Source organism: Bos grunniens, chromosome 13 (genome assembly GCF_055505025.1).
Source record: "Bos grunniens cultivar Pamir isolate PY7600 chromosome 13, Bosgru_T2T1.0, whole genome shotgun sequence".
NCBI lineage: Eukaryota > Metazoa > Chordata > Mammalia > Artiodactyla > Bovidae > Bos > Bos grunniens.
Genome location: NC_141177.1, coordinates 7537382 through 7557383, shown reverse-complemented (window position 1 = coordinate 7557383; position 20002 = coordinate 7537382). Strand labels below are relative to the sequence as shown.

General features: G+C 46.3%; 1 protein-coding gene, 1 long non-coding RNA gene and 1 other non-coding gene across 6 annotated transcripts in view; 1 reads left to right on the top strand and 2 right to left on the bottom strand.

Moving 5' to 3' along the window:
* Positions 1-18064, bottom strand: part of ZMYND8 (zinc finger MYND-type containing 8) — a 152730-nt gene extending 134666 nt beyond the window's left edge. The window contains exon 1 of the mRNA XM_086331551.1: positions 17938-18064. The gene's annotated coding sequence lies outside the window, so the exon portion shown is untranslated. The remainder of the gene's footprint in view (positions 1-17937) is intronic.
* The window catches only part of LOC147360064 (uncharacterized), a 31624-nt gene continuing 24513 nt past the window's right edge, over positions 12892-20002 (top strand). For 2 of the 4 annotated variants that reach the window (XR_015138936.1, XR_015138935.1), the window contains exons 1-2: positions 15119-17310; positions 17850-18074. This is a non-coding gene — a long non-coding RNA (uncharacterized LOC147360064). Of the gene's footprint in view, positions 17311-17849; positions 18075-18832; positions 19060-20002 lie in introns of those variants that run through there. The other 2 variants (XR_015138937.1, XR_015138938.1) reach the window with 2 other exon arrangements.
* Positions 19883-19989, bottom strand: LOC147360065 (U6 spliceosomal RNA). The gene has a single exon (XR_015140088.1). It is a non-coding gene; the product is annotated as a U6 spliceosomal RNA (small nuclear RNA).

Genomic DNA, 20002 nt, shown 5'->3' with positions numbered 1-20002 from the left:
CCGGTGGATACTGAACTGCCAGTTTTTGCATCTATTTGTAAATTCAGCATTCCTTCCTTAGCTGTGCAGTACTTGGAATCCTCCTTTGAATTTGGTCTTAACACCTTAGAAGCATCATTATTTAAACGAGTTATATAAAATCTCTAATGTGTTCATTTTATATTTATATTATTTTTGAGCAGTGATTTAAAAAAAAAAAAGGTCATCACTGACCTCCAAGAATCTACTTCAAGAAGCTAGTTAGTATTGGGTCCACATTTGATACTGGGCATTTCTGAGTCTCCAACCAGTGCTCTGTCCAGAGACTCCAACTCTCCATCTGCACCTTAACTCCAGACTCTGCTCCGTCTTCCTGGCCAACAGTGCTTCTCATCTGGGCTCTGGAGCCAGCTTATGGGGGGAAAGGGATCCATTCCAAGCTCCCTCTCTTCATACCTATGGAACTTGAGCAGATGACTGCTCTTTTTGTGCCTCAGTTTCCAAGTCTGTGAAATGGGGATTATGGTCCTGGCTGCAGAGACATTGTGAGGATTAGTTTAACAACAGGCGCAGAGTGCGGGCTTAAGAAACCTTAGATGTTTTTTTCTTCCCTCGAAACTTTTCACGTGGTCATTTCGTCCATTGCCACAACAGATTCCGAATGTAACTACCCAGGCCCAACCTCTTCCCTGGGCAACAGGCCTTTTCTTGCTGTGGATCCAAGCTGTGTGCAAATATGCAGGGAGCCCTAGCTCTAGCTCTGAGATTTATTGTCTGTTCCTCCTGCCTTCAAGGAACTGACAGCTGGGCAGTGGAGGTAGGGAGCTATTAAACAAATATACTAATAACATAACAAATTGAGACCAGCGCTGTGAAGAAACAGCTGGGTGAGGATATAGACAAGTCACAAGATGGTGGGGGGAGGTCTGCTTTACACAGGTAGGGAATGCGGTGGTGACATAGGAGCTGAAGGATGAAGGAGATGGAGCCTCCCAGGTGGAGTAGGCAGCAGGACAAAGGCCCTGAGGCAGGCCTGGCTTGGTAGCTTGGTGTTCCAGAGGAACAATTAAAGTCCAAGTGTGACTGCTATACTTGAGCATGGAGAAGCGAGAAACAAGCTCACTACTTCCTGCCATCCTTCCGTTACTCAGACTCAAAAATCTTCCAGAATATTCTTTATCCTTCCACATACACACCCCACACACACACGTAGTCCACACCATCTCCAAGTCTACCCCAAATGAGAGGCCCCTGGGACACGTACAATCAGGGCCTGAGCCGCTCGGAACGAAGTCTACCGGCGTCAGGTGACAAAACCCCAACTAATTTCCGTAACGCCCTACACCTGGCTCTCTGCCTACAAACAGTACTTCCAGTCTCATGAAGTTGGACTGAAGAGCCAAAGAATTAAAAGGTGTGAAGGGATAAATCAGGAGTTTGGAATTGTCAGATTCAAGCTATTATATATATTAATAGATAAACAAGGTGCTACTGGATAGCATAGGGAACCGTGTGATAACTTATGATGAAAAAGAATATGAAAAATGATAAATGTATAACTGAATCGCTTTGCTGTACACCAGAAACTAACACAACATTGCGAATCAACCATTCTTCAACTTTAAAACCTTGATTAAAACAAATAAAGGGTATGAAAGTACCCGCCATTAAACAAAACATTCACAGTGACCTGTCTCATTGCTGTTTTCTGAGCGATTCTTCACTAATTAAATGCAACCCTGACTCCCCCCATCAGCAAACCCCATACCTGACTTTCCCACCCTATCGCCCTGTTTTTCAGTGAAGCTGGGAAGCATGTCCCAAGTCTGTCCCCCTGGGGCTCCTTCTCCTGTTTCCCTTGCTTGCTGGCATAACACCCACTCTTCAAGTCCTGGTTGCCACATCATCTCCAGGAGGTCTTTCCTGATTTCTCACCTGGGAGATTTCTAGGCCCCTGAACTCCTCATGGCCCCTGCCTGTATGAATTCTCAGCGTGGGGGTTCCTGGAACCTCCCACTGAATAAGGCAAACTCAACTTCTAGACTCTCCCAAACCAGCTCCTTCAAAAGTCTCCTCTATCCCAGTCAACAGAATCACACCCTTTGATGGGTTTGTTTCAAACCCCCACCCTTGACTCCCACTTCCACACATACCCTCCTCCAAACCATCAGCAAGCCTGGGCATCCTTCCCCCCAAGAGTGTTCTGAACCTGGCTCTTGTTTGTCAACTAACACCCTGAATCAGCACCATGGCCTCTGCGCACCCAGGGGACCCCTACAGCCTTCTCCCCAGTGGTTCCCAATCTGCCATCTTCCTGCTCAATCACCTGAGGACTCAGCTCTAGTGGTGTGAGAGGCTTGTTTCACCTCCCAGAGGTTCACCCTGTGCAGTCAAGACTAGGAATCCTGTTCTGACTGATCTCCAGTCTCCCATCCTGCCATTTCTGGGCGCTTCCCCTCACAGCATAGAGAAAGCCTATTAAAAAATATCACCCGCCTGCTCAAAACTTTCCGTGGACAGCACTGGTTGCAACAGACAAAAGGTAAAAACAGCTCAACTGTCCACTGACAAATGAATGGATGAACAAATTCAGTGTATGTACACAGTAGATTATTCAGCTACAAAAAGAAATGGAATACTGATGTAGACAACAGGCTTGAACCTTGAAAGCCTTATGCTAAGTCAAAGAAGCCAGATACAAAAAGCCAGAGTTAAATGAAAGATCCAGAAGAGGCAAACCCAGAGACAGAAAGAACACTGATGGCTGCCGGGGGCCAGAGAGGGCTGGGGGGCAATATGGGGAGGGACTGCTTAATGGGTATTGGCGCTTTCCTTTTGGGGTGATGAAAACATTCTGACAGTGGTGGTTGTACAACACTGTGAATGTACTTAATGCCACTGGATTGCACATGCTGAAATGGGTGACGGGACTTCCCTGGTTCTCCAGTGGCTAAGACTCCTTGCTCCCAGTGCCTGGGGACTGGGTTCGATCCCTGGTCAGGGAACTAGATCCTTCATGCCACCACCAAGAGCCAGCGCAGCCAAACAGGTAAATAATAAAAGGAAACATTAAATAAAATGGGTGAAGTGGTAAATTGTGCATTATAAATACGACAATTTAAAAACACTTTCCACAACCTTCTATGTCACCTTGGATAAAAATCCCAACTCCTCCACGGCCCTCCCCTCTACTGCCACCGACTTCCCACTGGCTCACTGCACTCCAGCCACCTGTCTGCCACCCTGCTGTTTTTCAAAGCACCCTTTGCTTTTTCCTACCCCTCATGTGGGGCTCAGTGGTAAAGACTCTGCCTGCCAATGCAGGAGACTCGGGTTCAACTCCTGGGTTGGGAAGATCCCCTGGAGAAGGAAATGACAACCCACTGCAGTATTCTTGTGTGGGAAATCCCGTGGACGGAGGAGCCTGGGGGGCTACAGTCCATGGGGTCGCAGAAGAGTAGGACACGACTTAGTGACTAAACACGGCCAACAATCTCTCTTTTGACCTTAAAGTTTGTCAGTATTTCTGTCTTGCTCTTGAATCTCTCCTGCTGTTACAAAGTCCACAAGTGTAAAACTGCCGTTTACATCTTGGGTTCCCCTGCAGTGGTACCAGGACTATTGAGGGAAGTCAGAGTTTGTTGAGTGACGAACTGCTTGCTTGATTGGAATGGATTCTTTACATCCACTTTCTGGCATCACACCCTGTCTTCATACCTTCCCCTCTTAAATCACACCTTTTCATTCCCTGGCTCAAAACCCTCCATGGGTTCCCATGAGTTGAGAACAGGAGTCTGCAAAGTACAGCCCACAGACCAAATCCAGCCCACCACCTGTTTTTGTCTGGCCCATGAGCTAAAAAAGTTTTGTTACATTTTTAAATGGTTGGGAAAGAAGTAAAAAATGAAAGCAATTTGGAGAATGCATGAATTATACGAAATTTTGGAGAAGGAAATGCAACCCACTCCAGTATTCTTGCCTAGAGAATCCCACACACAGAGGAGCCCGGCTGGCTGTAATCCATAGGGTTGCACAAAGTCGGACACAAGTGAAGCAACTTAGCACAGGAAATTCAAGTTTCAGTGTCTATTAGTAATGTTTTATTGAAACACAGCCTTGGGCACACACTTGTTATCCAGGCCTGCTTTTATGGTACAATAGGGTCTCATATCACTTTCACTTTTCACTTTCCTGCATTGGAGAAGGAAATGGCAACCCACTCCAGTGTTCTTGCCTGGAGAATCCCAGGGATGGGGGAGCCTGGTGGGCTGCCGTCTATGGGGTCGCACAGAGTTGGATACGACTGAAATGACTTAGCATAGCATAGCATAGTTGCAATAGAGATCATACATGGTCCTCAAAGTGAAAGTCACTCATTTGTGTCCGACTCTTTGCGACCCCGTGGCCTATACAGTCTATGGAATTCTCCAGGCCAGAATACTGGAGTGGGTAGCCTTTCCCTCCTCCAGGGGATCTTCCCAACCCAGGGATGGAACCCAGGTCTCCCGCATTGCGGGCAGATTCTTTACCAGCTGAGCCACAAGGGATAGTCCTCCGAGCCTAATATAATTACTACCTGGTCCTTTACAGAAGGGCTTTCCCAGGTGGCTGAGTGGTAAAGAATCTGCCAGTCAATGCAGGAGAGGCCTGTGTGGGGAAGATCCCCTGGAGAAGGAAATAGCAACCTACTCCAGTATTCTTGCCTGGAAAATTCCACAGAGGAGCCTGGTAGTTACAGTCCGTGGGGTTGTAAAGAGTCATACACGACTGTATGACTGAGTATGCATGCACATTTACAAAAAATCTCTGCAAATTCCCTCTCAGCTGAAAATCCTGTACCTGGCCTGCAGAGCCCCCTCAGGCCTGGTCCCTAAATCTCTGAGCTCAAGGTCTTTGCTCAGCACCCATCTGAGCTGACTCCCTTTTTCCTTCCTAGGACACAGCACAACACATAAGCACCTTGATTCTTCCCTTAGCACTTTTTGCTTGTGTACAAAGGAAGGAACCCTGTGAATCTGTTCCCTAATATTCCCCAGGCTACCAAAGACCTGGGTACCATAGTAGCTGCTCAATAAATATTTAGCCAATGAATCACACTTTTTTCTTACATAAAGGAGTTTCTCTGCAACATCTTCAGTAGATCAACCATGGCCCTGATTTGGATTTTGCACCTTCTTGCAATGTACAATGTCATAATTTATATACAAATAGAGAAAGTTGACCACCAGTCATTTTATCTATGGCAATATAGAGAAATACAAACAAAACAGCTTTCCCCTTCAACTGTTTATTGACTCCAGTCACCTGACCTACTTTGGGGTCCGGGAAATGTGCTGCTTGCATCTAGTCAAACTGGTTCCCATCCTTTCTGGACCTCTGCACCTGGTCCTTCTGCTTCAGAGCCAGGACCAAAGGTCACCTCCTCCAGGAAGCTCTCTGGGATCACGCCACATCCCAACAGTGATTTGCCTTCCCAAGGCTTATTCTAAAATTAAGTGTCCTATTTCCTTTTAAGGCAGGAAACGTGTTGCTTTCATATACAGTTACCACCGCAGAGTCCAGAGCAGGTCTAGAATTCAAGACTCTCTCAGTGTTTGTTTGGGTGACTGAAATCCCTTGAGTTTTTATACACATTTTTTAAATAGTTTGTGACTGGATATAAAAAGATGTTTAATCCTTTATTGATGGGGGGGGATTTTTGCAGAAACTAAAGCCTGTGGCTGGTGATTTGTTATGTAAGTGATATTGATACGGCTCTGGTCAATAATGTGTTAATATGTACTTGCTAAGTAACTAGAGTGACTTCTAGGGGCTTTCACCTCCTTTTAAAGCCACTCCCACCTCCAGCTCTTGTCAGAAGATATCACTATCGTCTGGCAGTATCATCTTTACCTTAAAGAGCAGCTACACCCGGAGTTTCCTACCTCCAGGTGCTGATACAATCTTTATATCATTTAATTGATCCTCCCAATAACTCTATGCATCAGGTTCTATTATTACCTTCGTTTTACAGATGAAGAAATGGAGGCAAAGAGACTAAGTAACGTACTCATCTGAAAAAGGAAGACATTCATAAGAAAAATGAACTCCCAACCTCAAATTTCAAGAAACAAATACTGTGGGAAAGAGAATCAAGGCAGACAGGAAACACTCAAATGCGATCCGAAATCAGTTTCACAGCAACAAAACAGAGGACAGTAAAGCCCCCAAAGAAATCCCAGACTTGGGCGATTTGGTCAAAACTTAATCGATTCTCACATGATCTCAGGCCACCAAAGCTCGTATTTCCCAGCCAGTACTGCAAGTCCCAAACCTGGTCATCACCCTTGACCTCTCCTCTCCCTCTCCTCTCCCACTTCCCATCGGGGAGCTCCGTAGGATTTACCTGCTGAGTGTCTTACACTGTCGACTGCGGCCACGTAACTCCATTCTACAGAGGTGGTGGCCTGCTCCAGATCCACCATTAGCTGTTATCTGGGCAGGAAGGGAACAGCCTCCCACCAGCCCCCAATCCCAGTCAGCTCCCATCCCCCACTCTCAGCAGCCAGAGAGATCTATTGAAATTTCAATTTGGATCAGGACACACCCCCATTTCCCGCCCCTTACCTCCAAAAACCTTTCAAAGATTTCCCATTGTTCTCAAGTCAAAGTCTTTCATTTTTAACCAAGCCTTCTGGGGTCTGCAGGATTCCCTTCCCCAACTTCAGCTTAAGTCTCAACTCCAACCAGACCCCAGCCATCTTGGGAGGCTCTGATACCAACAAGGCTTCTGACCTGGTTCAAATTCTGACCCTGCTATTCATTCTCTGTGTGACCTTGTGCAAGTAACTTAACCTCTGGGCAAATGCGAATTGTAACGTAGTCCATAGTATTGACAAGAGTCAATTGGTTCCTTTCAGTTCCACTGGATCATGGAAAAAGCAAGAGAGTTCCAGAAAAGCATCTATTTCTGCTTTATTGACTATGTCAAAGCCTTTGACTGTGTGGATCACAATAAACTGTGGAAAATTCTGAAAGAGATGGGAATACCAGACCATCTGTCTCTTGAGAAATTTGTATGCAGGTCAGGAAGCAACAGTTAGAACTGGACATGGAACAACAGACTGGTTCCAAATAGGAAAAGGACTTCGTAAGGCTGTATATTGTCACCCTGTTTATTTAACTTATATGCAGAGTACATCATGAGAAACGCTGGACTGGAAGAAACACAAGCTGGAATCAAGATTACTGGGAGAAATATCAATAACCTCAGATATGCAGATGACACCACCCTTATGGCAGAAAGTGAAGAGGAACTCAAAAGCCTCTTGATGAAAGTGAAAGAGGAGGGTGAAAAAGTTGGCTTAAAGCTCAACATTCAGAAAACAAAGATCATGGCATCCGGTCCCATCACTTCATGGGAAATAGATGGGGAAACAGTGGAAACAGTGTCAGACTGTATTTTTCTGGGCTCCAAAATCACTGCAGATGGTGACTGCAGCCATGAAATTAAAAGACGCTTATTCCTTGGAAGGAAAGTTATGACCAACCTAGATAGCATATTCAAAAGCAGAGACATTACTTTGCCAACAAAGGTCCGTCTGGTCAAGGCTATGGTTTTTCCTGTGGTCATGTATGGATGTGAGAGTTGGACGGTGAAGAAGGCTGAGTGCGGAAGAATTGATGCTTTTGAACTGTGTTGTTGGAGAAGACTCTTGAGAGTCCCTTGGACTGCAAGGAGATCCAACCAGTCCTTTCTGAAGGAGATCAGCCCTGGGATTTCTTTGGAAGGAATGATGCTAAAGCTGAAACTCCAGTACTTTGGCCACCTCATGTGAAGAGGTGACTCATTGGAAAAGACTCTGATGCTGGGAGGGATTGGGGGCAGGAGGAGAAGGGGACGACAGAGGATGAGATGGCTGGATGGCATCACTGACTCGATGTACTGAGTCTGAGTGAACTCCGGGAGTTGGTGATGGACAGGGAGGCCTGGTGTACTGCGATTCATGGGGTCGCAAAGAGTCAGACACGACTGAGCGACTGATCTGATCTGATCTGATCAGTTCAGTTCAGTCGCTCAGTCGTGTCCGCTTCTTTGCGACCCCAAGGACTACAGCACACCAGGCCTCCCTGTCCATCACCAACTCCTGGAGCTTGCTCAGACTCATGTCCATTGAGTTGGGGATGCCGTGCAACCAACTCATCTCTGTCGTCCCCTTCTTCTCCCACCTTCAATCTTACCTAGCATCAGGGTCTTTTCAAATGAATCAGTTCTTCGCATCAAGTGGCCAAAGTATTGGAGTTTCAGCTTCAGCATCAGTACTTCCAATGAATATTCAGGACTGATTTCCTTTAGGATTGATCTCCTTTGCAGTCCAAGGGATTCTCAAGAGTCTTCTCCAAAAGCATCAATTCTTCAATACTCAGCTTTCTTTACATTCCAACTCTCACATCCATACATGACTACTAGAAAAACCATAGCTTTGACTAGACAGACCTTTGTTGGCAAAGTAATATCTCTGCTTTTTAATATGCTGTCTAGGTTGGTCATAGCTTTTCTTCCAGGAGCAAGCATCTTAATTTCATGGCTGCAGTCACCATCTGCAGTGATTTTGGAACCCAAAAAATAAAGTCTCTCACTGTTTCTATTGTTTCCCCATCTACTTGCTGTGAGTGATGGGACCGGATGCCATGATCTTAGTTTTCTGAATGTTGAGTTTTAAGCCAACTTTTTCACTCTCCTCTTTCACTTGCATCAAGAGGCTTTTTAGTTCTTCTTCTCTTTCTGCCATAAGGGTGGTGTTATCTGTGTATTTGAGATTACTGATATTTCACCCAGCAATCTTGATTCTATCTTGTGCTTCATCCAGCCAGGCATTTCACATGATGTACTCTGCATTTAAGTTAAATAAGTAGGGTGACTATATAAAGCCTTGATGTACTCCTTTCCCAATTTGGAACCAGTCTGTTGTTCCACGTCCAGATCTAACTTGCTTCTTGACCTGCATACAAATTTCTCAGGAGGCAGGAAAGGTGGTCTGATATTCCCATCTCGAAGAATTTTCCACAGTTTTTTGTGATCCACACAGTCAAAGGCTTTGGCATAGTCAATAAAGCAGAAATAGATGTTCTTCGGGAACTCTCTTGCTTTTTCCATGATCCAGCAGATGTTGGCCATTTGATCTCTGGTTCCTCTGCCTTCTCTAAATCCAGCTTGAACATCTGGAAGTTCATGGTTCACATACTATTGAAGCCTGGCTTGGAGAATTTTGAGCATTACTTTGCTAGCGTGTGAGGTGAGTGCAATCGTGCAGTAGTTTGAGCATTCTTTGGCATTGCCTTTCTCTGGCATTGGAATGAAAACTGACCTTTTCCAGTCCTATGGCCACTGCTGAGTTTTCCACATTTGCTGGCATATTGAGTGCAGCACTTTCACAGCATCATCTTTCAGGATTTGAAATAGCTCAACTGGAATTCCATCACCTCCACTAGCTTTGTTTGTAGTGATGCTTTCTAAGGCCCACTTGACTTCACATTCCAGGATGTCTGGCTCAAAGTGAGGGATCACACCATCGTGGTTATCTGGGTCATGAAGATCTTTTTTGTACAGTTCTCCTATGTATTCTTGCCACCTCTTCTTAATATCTTCTGCTTCTTTTAGGTCCATACCATTTCTGTCCTTTACTGAGCCCATCTTTGCATGAAATGTTTCCTTGGTATCTCTAATTTTTCTGAAGAGAACTCTAGTCTTTCCCATTCTATTGTTTTCCTCTATTTCTTTGCATTGATCACTTAGGAAGGCTTTCTTATTTCTCCTTGCTATTCTTTGGAACTCTGCATTCAAATGGGTATATCTTTCCTTTTCTCCTTTGTTTTAGCTTCTGTTCTTTTCTCAGCTGTTTATAAGGCCTCCTCAGACAACCATTTAAACTTTTTGCTTTTCTTTTTCTTGGGTATGGCCTTGATCACTGCCTCCTGTACAATGTCACAAACCTCCATCCATAGTTCTTCAGGCACTCTATCAGATCCAATCCCTTGAATCTACTTGTCACTTCCACTGTATAATCATAAGGGATTTGATTTAGGTCATACCTGAATGTTTCCTTTATTAATAGTGTTTACTTGGCACAGTGCCTGACACTACTTAGCTGTCACTATTGTTAGCAGAAATCTCCTACTCATCCTGCAAAACCCAACACAAAATTCATTTCTTCAGGGTACCCTTCCTGGAGTTACTTTCCAATTAATTAGACTGCCCCCTGCTATTTGCTGAAACCATCCTCACAGAAAACTAGTCAATCTAATCACACTAGGACCACAGCCTTGTCTAATTGAATGAAACTAAGCCATGCCCGTGGGGCAACCCAAGATGGGCAGGTCATGGTGGAGAGATCTGACAGAATGTGGTCCACTGGAGAAGGGAATGGCAAATCACTTCACTATTCTTGCCTTGAGAACCCCATGAACAGTATGAAAAGGCAAAATGATAGGATGCTGAAAGAGAAACTCTCCAGGTCAGTAGGTGCCCAATATGCTACTGGAGATCAGTGGAGAAATAACTCCAAAAAGAATGAAGGGATGGAGCCAAAGCAAAAAGAATACCCAGCTGTGGATGTGACTGGTGATAGAAGCAAGGTCCGATGCTGTAAAAAGCAATATTGCATAGGAACCTGGAATGTCAGGTCCATGAATCAAGGCAAATTGGAAGTGGTCAAACAAGAGATGGCAACAGTGAATGTCCACATTCTAGGAATCAGAGAACTGAAATGGACTAGAATGGGTGAATTTAACTCAGATGACCATTATATCTACTACTGCGGGCAGAAATCCCTCAGAAGAAATGGAGTAGCCATCATGATCAACAAAAGAGTCTGAAATGCAGTATTTGGATGCAATCTCAAAAACGAAAGAATGATCTCTGTTTGTTTCCAAGGCAAACCATTCAATATCACAGTAATCCAAGCCTATGCCTCAACCAGTAAGGCTGAAGAAGCTGAAGTTGAACGGTTCTATGAAGACCTACAAGACCTTTTAGAACTAACACCCCAAAAAGATGTCCTTTTCATTATAGGGGACTGGAATGCAAAAGTAGGAAGTCAAGAAACACCTGGAGTAACAGGCAAATTTGGCCTTGGAATACAGAATGAAGCAGGGCAAAGGCTAATAGAGTTTTGCCAAGAAAATACACTGGTCATAACAAACAACCTCTTCCAACAACACAAGAGAAGACTCTACACATGGACATCACCAGATGGTCAACACCGAAATCAGATTGATTATACCCTTTAGCAGCCAAAGATGGAGAAGCTCTATACAGTCAGCAAAGACAAGACCAGGAGCTGACTGTGGCTCAGACCATGAACTCCTTATTGCCAAATTCAGACTTAAATTAAAGAAAGTAGGGAAAACCACTAGACCATTCAGATATGACCTAAATCAAATCCCTTATGATTATACAGTGGAAGTGAGAAATAGATTTAAGGGCCTAGATCTGATAGATAGAGTGCCTGATGAACTATGGAAGGAGATAGGTATCAAGACCATTCTCATGGAAAAGAAATGCAAAAAAGCAAAATGGCTGTCTGGAGAGGCCTTACAAATAGCTGTGAAAATAAAAGATGCGAAAAGCAAAGGAGAAAAGGAAAGATATAAACATCTGAATGCAGAGTTCCAAAGAATAGCAAGAAGAGATAAGAAAGCCTTCTTTAGCGACCAATGCAAATAGAGGAAAACAACAGAATGGGAAAGACTAGAGATCTCTTCAAGAAAATCAGAGATACCAAAGGAAAATTTCACGCAAAGATGGGCTCGATAAAGGACAGAAATGGTATGGACCTAACAGAAGCAGAAGATATTAAGATGAGGTGGCAAGAATACACAGAAGAACTGTACAAAAAAGATCTTCACAACCAAGATAATCACAGTGGTGTGATCACTGACCTAGAGCCAGACATCCTGGAATGTGAAGTCAAGTGGGCCTTAGAAAGCATCACTACAAACAAAGCTAGTGGAGGTGATGGAATTCCAGTTGAGCTATTTCAAATCCTGAAAGATGATGCTGTGAAAGTGCTGCACTCAATATGCCAGCAAATGTGGAAAACTCAGCAGTGGCCATAGGACTGGAAAAGGTCAGTTTTCATTCCAATGCCAGAGAAAGGCAATGCCAAAGAATGCTCAAACTACTGCACGATTGCACTCACCTCACACGCTAGCAAAGTAATGCTCAAAATTCTCCAAGCCAGGATTCAGCAACATGTGAACCATGAACTTCTGACGTTCAAGCTGGTTTTAGAAAAGGCAGAGGAAGCAGAGATCAAATTGCCAACATCTGCTGGATCATGGAAAAAGCAAGAGAGTTCCCGAAGAACATCTATTTCTGCTTTATTGACTATGCCAAAGCCTTTGACTGTGTGGATCACAATAAACTATGGGAGATTCTGAAAGAGATGGGAATACCAGAGCACCTGATCTGCCTCTTGAGAAATTTGTATGCAGGTCAGGAAGCAACAGTTCCAATTGGACATGGAACAACAGACTGGCTCCAAATAGGAAAAGGAGTAGGTCAAGGCTGTATATTGTCATCCTGTTTATTTAACTTATATGCAGAGTACATCATGAGAAACGATGGACTGGAAGAAGCACAAGCTGGAATCAAGATTGCCAGGAGAAATGTCAATAACCTCAGATATGCAGACGACACCACCCTTATGGCAGAAAGTGAAGAGGAACTCAAAAGCCTCTTGATGAAAGTGAAAGAGGAGGGTGAAAAAGTTGGCTTAAAGCTCAACATTCAGAAAACAAAGATCATGGCATCCGGTCCCATCACTTCATGGGAAATAGATGGGGAAACAGTGGAAACAGTGTCAGACTGTATTTTTCTGGGCTCCAAAATCACTGCAGATGGTGACTGCAGCCATGAAATTAAAAGATGCTTATTCCTTGGAAGGAAAGTTATGACCAACCTAGATAGCATATTCAAAAGCAGAGACATTACTTTGCCAACAAAGGTCCGTCTGGTCAAGGCTATGGTTTTTCCTGTGGTCATGTATGGATGTGAGAGTTGGACTATGAAGAAGGCTGAGTGCGGAAGAATTGATGCTTTTGAACTGTGTTGTTGGAGAAGACTCTTGAGAGTCCCTTGGACTGCAAGGAGATCCAACCAGTCCTTTCTGAAGGAGATCAGCCCTGGGATTTCTTTGGAAGGAATGATGCTAAAGCTGAAACTCCAGTACTTTGGCCACCTCATGTGAAGAGGTGACTCATTGGAAAAGACTCTGATGCTGGGAGGGATTGGGGGCAGGAGGAGAAGGGGACGACAGAGGATGAGATGGCTGGATGGCATCACTGACTCGATGGACATGAGTCTGAGTGAACTCCGGAAGTTGGTGATGGACAGGGAGGCCTGGCGTGCTGCGATTCATGGGGTCGCAAAGAGTCAGACACGACTGAGCAACTGAACTGAACTGAACTGAGGAGTGGTGCTGAATCCAGCCCAGAGAGCCCACTGAGAATGTGTAATCGTGGCGTCGTCATGTGGCTAACCCGCTTTGAGAGTAACCCGTGGGTTTACAGGGGCAACCACAGTACCTGTTCTTAACTGCTCCCACCTGGACCTAAAGTCAGACAGAATCACGGGGGTCTGACCTAGGGAATGATTCTGTTTCTCACCAATGTTTTCTTCATTTGGAGACAGGGATCGGATGGTCGTGGGGTTTGATAAAAGAAGTCTGGAATTCTAAGACCAGTTTGATCAGACGTCCTGCTCTTTGCAGTTAACCTGAATTGACTTGCCAGTTTTATAGGTTCATTAAATTCTCACCTTTGGGGCACCCCTGCCATGGCCAATGGCAGCCTAGTCATGGCTCTTGACCTGACCAGTGGACCTTTCTCCACGAACGTCCCCTGGAGGAAAGAACCTTCAGCTCCAGGGTCACCTCCTCCCAAAGGGCTTTAACCAGTGGAGGCGCCCCAGCCCCACCCAGCAGTCACCCTGTATGACATCACCCTGTTGCACTGAGCCCTGGGGCTGTCAGCAATCACACCACAAGCTGTTCTCTGCTGACTTACTGGATTCTTGGTCTCCCCCAGCTAGACGTTCAGCCCCAAAAAGACAGGGTGCTGTCTGGCTAGTTCAAAGTGTATCCCCGGCCCTAGGAGCCTACCAGGTCCAGAGCAGACGTCACGTTAGAGCCTGTTAAAAGGATAAATAATAGTAATAGTAATAATAACTCATGTTAACTGCCTGCTGACTGTTTTTTGGTCCCCAGGTGAGGCTCAAATCAAAGGTTTTCATATATTAAGCCACTGAATCCTCCCAGCATTTTGAGGTAGGTACCCTGGCTGCCGCTTTGCACTGGCTGTTCCCTGTGCCTGGAATGTTCTTCCCTCAAAAAGCCACAGGACTCACCCCCTGCCTTCATTCAGGACTCCGCTCAAATGCCAGCAACTCAGAAGCCTTGCCAGCACCCTCTCAACCCACGCCCCACCATTAGGGGCTGAACTGCGTTGTCCCCGCCAAGAAACGTAATGGATTGCCCACCCCCCCACCCACCCCCAGCTGAGAATGTGGCCTCTGGGGAAGTAGGATCTGTACAGAGATCAAAACGGAATGGGGTCATGGGGGTGCGCCCTCATCTAAGAAGCGCGGTGCTCTTATTCAAAAGGGACCTTTGGACAGACATGCACAGAGAGAAGGTGCTGTGGAGACGCACAGGGAGAAGGCGTTGGGTAGACGGAGGGTTGGTCTGCAGGATTTACAAGCCTCGGAATGCCCAAGAGAGCTGGGAAACCAGCAGAAGCGAGGAGGAGACAAGGAAGGATTCCCCGCCCCCCGCACGTCCCCACCGACACCTTGGATTCAGACCTCTGGCCTCTAGGAGGGCAAGACAATAAGGCTCTATTGCTTTAAGCCGCCGGGTTTGTGGAACTTTATTCACAGCCTAGGAAACCAAGACACACGCTTGTTTTTCTTCCTGGCACTTGCCACCACCTGCCGCTGCACTGAGACATTTGTCTCTTTACTTCCCGCACCCGGCCTGGAGTGTAAGTCTGTCAGGGTCAAGGTCTAATGCTCATGCATCTGTTACAAAGCCTGACATGGATTTGTTCTTTCAAGAAGCATCTACTGAGTGCCTACTGTGTGCCAGGTTTTTCTGTAAGTGCTGGGGGTACAGCAGTGAATTTGGCAAATATTCTTTGAAGCTGACAGTCTAGGGAGAAGAGATGGATAATAACAGGAAATGGTGATAAGTGCTATGGGGACAAATATAGCAGGAAGGGACCCAGGGACTTTGTGGTGGGCGGCAGTGATAATTGGGGTGGACAGAGACCTCCAAAAGGAGGTGACAGCTGAGTGGAGGCCCCAAGGAGATGAGGGAGGAGGCACAAGGGTATCTGGGGAATACATTACAGGAAGGGCCGCGGTTCCCCGCCTAGAGATTTTGCCCCCACCAGAGGACACGTGGCAATTTCTGGAGATATGGAGATGCTGTGGACAGCCAGTACGGAGAGGCCGGGAATGCTGGTGACCATCCTGAAATGCACCCCCCCCACCCCCCTATCCCCACAACAAAGCTAACTAACCAGCCCCAAACATCCGTAGCATGAAGTTAAGAAGCACAAAGGCATGGGGAGGAGGAAGGCCCACCCTGAGAGCTTCCTGCAAGTGTAGGTGCTGGGTACTGGGTGTTGGAGAAGGGCTGGAAGGATTTATACCAGGGCAGGAAAGAGCAGCAGAGGAGGTCGGAGGTCGCCGAGGGAGGGAGGAACAAGACGGCCATTGGGACCATTTTAAGGAGCTCAGTTTGTTTTCTAGTTTGGCTGCTTTGGGTCTTAGTTGCATCGGGCGAGATCTTTAGTTCTAGTTCATGGACTCTAACTGCAGCGTGCGGGCATCATGGCTCCGCAGCATGTGGGATCTTAGTTCCCCAAACAGGGATCGAACTCATGTCCCCTGCATTGCAAGGTGGATTCCTAACCCTCGGACCACCAGGGAAGTCCCAGGAGCTCCGTCGTTATCCTCAATGAGACAGGGAACCACTGGCAGCTTTTCAGTAGAGGAGAGACACAGGCTGGCTTACTCTGAAGGATCGCCTCTGGCTTTGCGGCTGCAAGTAGACCAAGTGACGGGCGAGGGCAAGAGGAGGGAGTCCAGTGGAGAGGCTGTTGGGCTATTTCAGGCCCCAGGTGAAGGTGGCCCAGATCAGAGTGGAGACTGAGGAGATGGAGAGAAGGGGTAAGGTTCTAGATCTGCTTGGAAAGTCCAGCTGATAGGGTTTGTGTGGGGTGGGAGAGGAGTGGATGACTCCAAGGTTTGAGGGCCTGGGTTGCTGAGAAGATGGGGTTGGTGTGGCAGAGATGTGGAGGTAAAGGGGGGAATGGGTTGGGGGAGGACAGAAGAGGGGATGAAGGACTCTTAGTCTTACCGGTAGATGGCAAGGAAGCAGTTGAATAGCCAGGGTGGTGAGTGGGGGTAAGGGGGAGTTTGAGCTGGAGGTATAAATGTGGGAAGAGGCATCAGCGTATAGACAGTAGATGGTTGGATGGCATCAGCGACTCGCTGGACATGAGTCTGAGCAAGCTCCGGGAGTTGGTGATGGGCAGGGAAGCCTGGCGTGCTGCAGTCCATGGGGTTTCAAAGAGTCAGACAGGACTGAGCAACTGAACGGAAAGGCATGATAGGGGATGAGATTTCCTAGAACTGGAGGTTCTAGGGACAAGACACAGGTCCAAGGGCCAATCCCTGAGGCTCTCCACGGTCGGAACATTTGGTCCTGACAGTGAACTCCTAAAGATGCCAAGAAGTGTCCGGTGAGCTGGGAGGAGAACCAGTCTAGAGGCACTTCCTAGAACCCTAGGGGAGAACGTGTCTGAAGGAGGAGGAGTCAGCCACCTCACCAAATGCTCCTGATCGGTCAAGTTGGCTGCAGCCTGAGAACAGACCATTAACTGGATTTACCAACACGATGACCACAGAAGCGCTTCACAAACCTAAACCTCTGTTGATGGACAGCCTCAGACGTCCTCAAAAGATGGTCACTTCAAGCCGTGGGAAAGCAGCTTAGAAAGACGTGTGCGTTCAAGCCTGGCTTGGGCATTTTCTAGTTATGTCACTTTGGACATGTTCTTGCCTGCCCCGATGCCCCAGTTACCTCCAACACTGTCGAGTAGATGAGATCATGATAAGTAAAGAGGCTCTTAGCCTCATAAACCCAGAAACGCCTTGTAGCGGGCAGTGACTGTTGCTGGTGTCTGAAAAGACACCACCGCTGAAATCGACACTCAAGGTCACCCGGCTTCTGCTGACATCATCCAGCAGAGAACAGACTGAGAATTCTCAACCTTTCAAGGACGGTATGTGCTGTTAGCGTGAGGTCGGAAACCTTCATGCTGCCTAACAAAGATATAATGCATATATTATGTTAATCTGCATGATTTTGAATAGGAAATGAATACACAGGGTAAAGAATTAAAATATAGAAAGGTATCCAGGGAAAAATTAAGTTTCTCCAATCTTTTGATGCCCTCCCCAGAGGCAATGACTACCACCAGCTGACAGAAAGTACCCAGGCATCTTTCCTGGCAGTGGTACCCCCCCTCCTTTTTTTTTTTTTCCAATCTTTTGGCCACACCTCACAGGCATGTGGGATCTTTGTTCCCCCTCCAGGGATCAAACCCACACCTCCTGCTTTGGAAGTGTGGAGTCTTAACCACTGGATTTCCGGGGGAAGTCCCAGAAAGGAAATTTAGACACAGACAGACACGCACAGTGGGAAGATGAGGTAAACAGAGGCAAGGAAAAGATGGCCATCTACCAACCAGGGGGAAAGGCCCAGAAAAAAAGTCCTTCTCCCTCCGTGCCCACACACTGATTTTGGACTTGTCGTCTCCAGAACTGTGAGACAGTACATGTCCGTGGTTTAAGCCCCACAGTCGGTGGGACTTCACTGTGGCAGCCCAAGCAAGCGTCTGTCGCCTTACCTGCTCCATCACCAGTGGAAGGTCGGCTCCACGAGCACCAGGGATTTATGTTTTGATTTTTTCCAAAATTTTTCATTGAAGGAAAACTGCCTCACAATATGGTGTTAGCCTCCGCCATACATCAAGATGAGTCAGCCGTAAGTACACATGTGTCTCCTCCCTCTTTAGCCTCCCTCCCACTTCCCACTGTTTTTTGGTGTTTTTTTTTTAACATTTGTTTTTATTTATTTGGCCGCACCGGCTCTTAGTTGCAGCACACAGGGTCTTCTATCTTTGCAGCAGCAGGAAGGATCTTCGGTTGTGTCTTGTAAACTCCTAGCTGCAGTGTTTAGGGTCTAATTCCCCAGCCAGGGATGGAAACCGGGCCACCTGCATTAGGATCGTGGAGTCTTAGCTACTTACTGGGCCACTAGGGAAGTCCTGATTTCTGTCTGTTTTTACCACTGCTGTGTGCCCAGAGAGCTACAGTCTGGCAGATTGTAGAGGGTCGGTACATTTCCAGAAGGAATAAAAGAAGGCATGTGTGGGCTCCATTCCTGGGCAGGGAGTGTGTTGGGCTGAAGAGGTGTGTAGGAGAGCTGTGAGTTACCTATAACTGAGGGGTGGGTAAGGATAAGAAAAACATGCTGTCTTGTCCTGTCTGGACACTGTTCTCCAAATACATAAAAGCCTGTGTGAAAGGTTACAGATGAGAAAAGTCAAAGGTCAGAGAGGGGAAGTGTAGTAGGTTGATTGATGGCCCCCAAAGATATCAGAACCTGTAAATGTTTCCTTATTTGGAAAAGGGGACAAGTCCAGATGCGATTAAATGGAGGAGGATTTCAAGATGCGGAGATTATCCTGGGTTTTCCAGGTGGGCCCTGACTGCAACCTCATGTATGCATCCCTCTAACAGAAAGGCAGTGGGAGACTTGAAGACAGAGAGGAGACCATGTGACCACAGATGCCGAGACTGGAGTGATGTGGCTGCAAGCCAGGGAAAGCCAGCTGCCTCAGAAGCTGGAAGGGGCAAGAGCCTCCAGCTCTGTGACACCTTGATTTTGACCCAGTAACACTGATTCTGGACTTCTGAGCTCCAGAACTGTGAGACGATAAATTTCTGTTGTTTCGAGCGGAACGAAAGCAAAAGCTGCCTAATTCTGTATAAGTCCAGGTGCTAAGGACACTCCATGGGCCTCTACCCCGTCCCGATGCCCCAACCCTGGACAGAACCACCATCATTTTATCCCTGGACCTTCACGTATGGCTCCTTTCCTAGTCCCCTCACAGCTACACTTTCCCCCACATCACAGTCCTGTACCTTCTCCATACCTAGCGTGACCTGAGGATTTTGTTTCTCCCCATGTCTAAATCCTGCCTTTTCACTGCACTTTGGATCTCTTGCAAAATTTCTTTTCTTTTTTTTTAATTTGTTTATTTTTTATTGAAGGATAATTGCTTTACAGAATTTTGTTGTTTTCTGTCAAACCTCAACATGAATCAGCCATAGGTATACATGTATCCCCTCCCTCTTGAACCTCCCTCCAATCTCCCTCCCCATCCCACCCCTCTAGGTTGATCCAGAGCCCCTGTTTGAGTTTTCTGAGCCATACAGAGAATTCCCGTTGGCTATCTATTTTACATATTGTGATGTGAGTTTCCACGTTACTCTCTCCATCCATCTCACCTCCCCTCCCCTCTCCCCATGTCCATAAGTCTATTCTCCATGTCTGTTTCTCCATTGCTGCCCCGTAAGTAAATTCTTCAGTACCATTTTTCTAGATTCTGTATATATGCTTTCTCTTTTGGACTTACTTCACTCTGTATAATAGGTTCTAGGTTCATCCACCTCATTAGGACTGACTCAAATGTGTTCCTTTTTATGGCTGAGTAATATTCCATTGTGTATATGTACTACGACTTCTTTATCCATGCATCTGTCAATAGATATCTAGGTAGCTTCCATAAAAATATGGAGCACTTCACGAATTTGTGTGTCATCCTTGTGCAGGTGCCATGTTAATCTTCTCTGTATCATTCCACTTTTAGTATATGTGCTGCTGAAGTGAGAACCAAAATTCTTAAA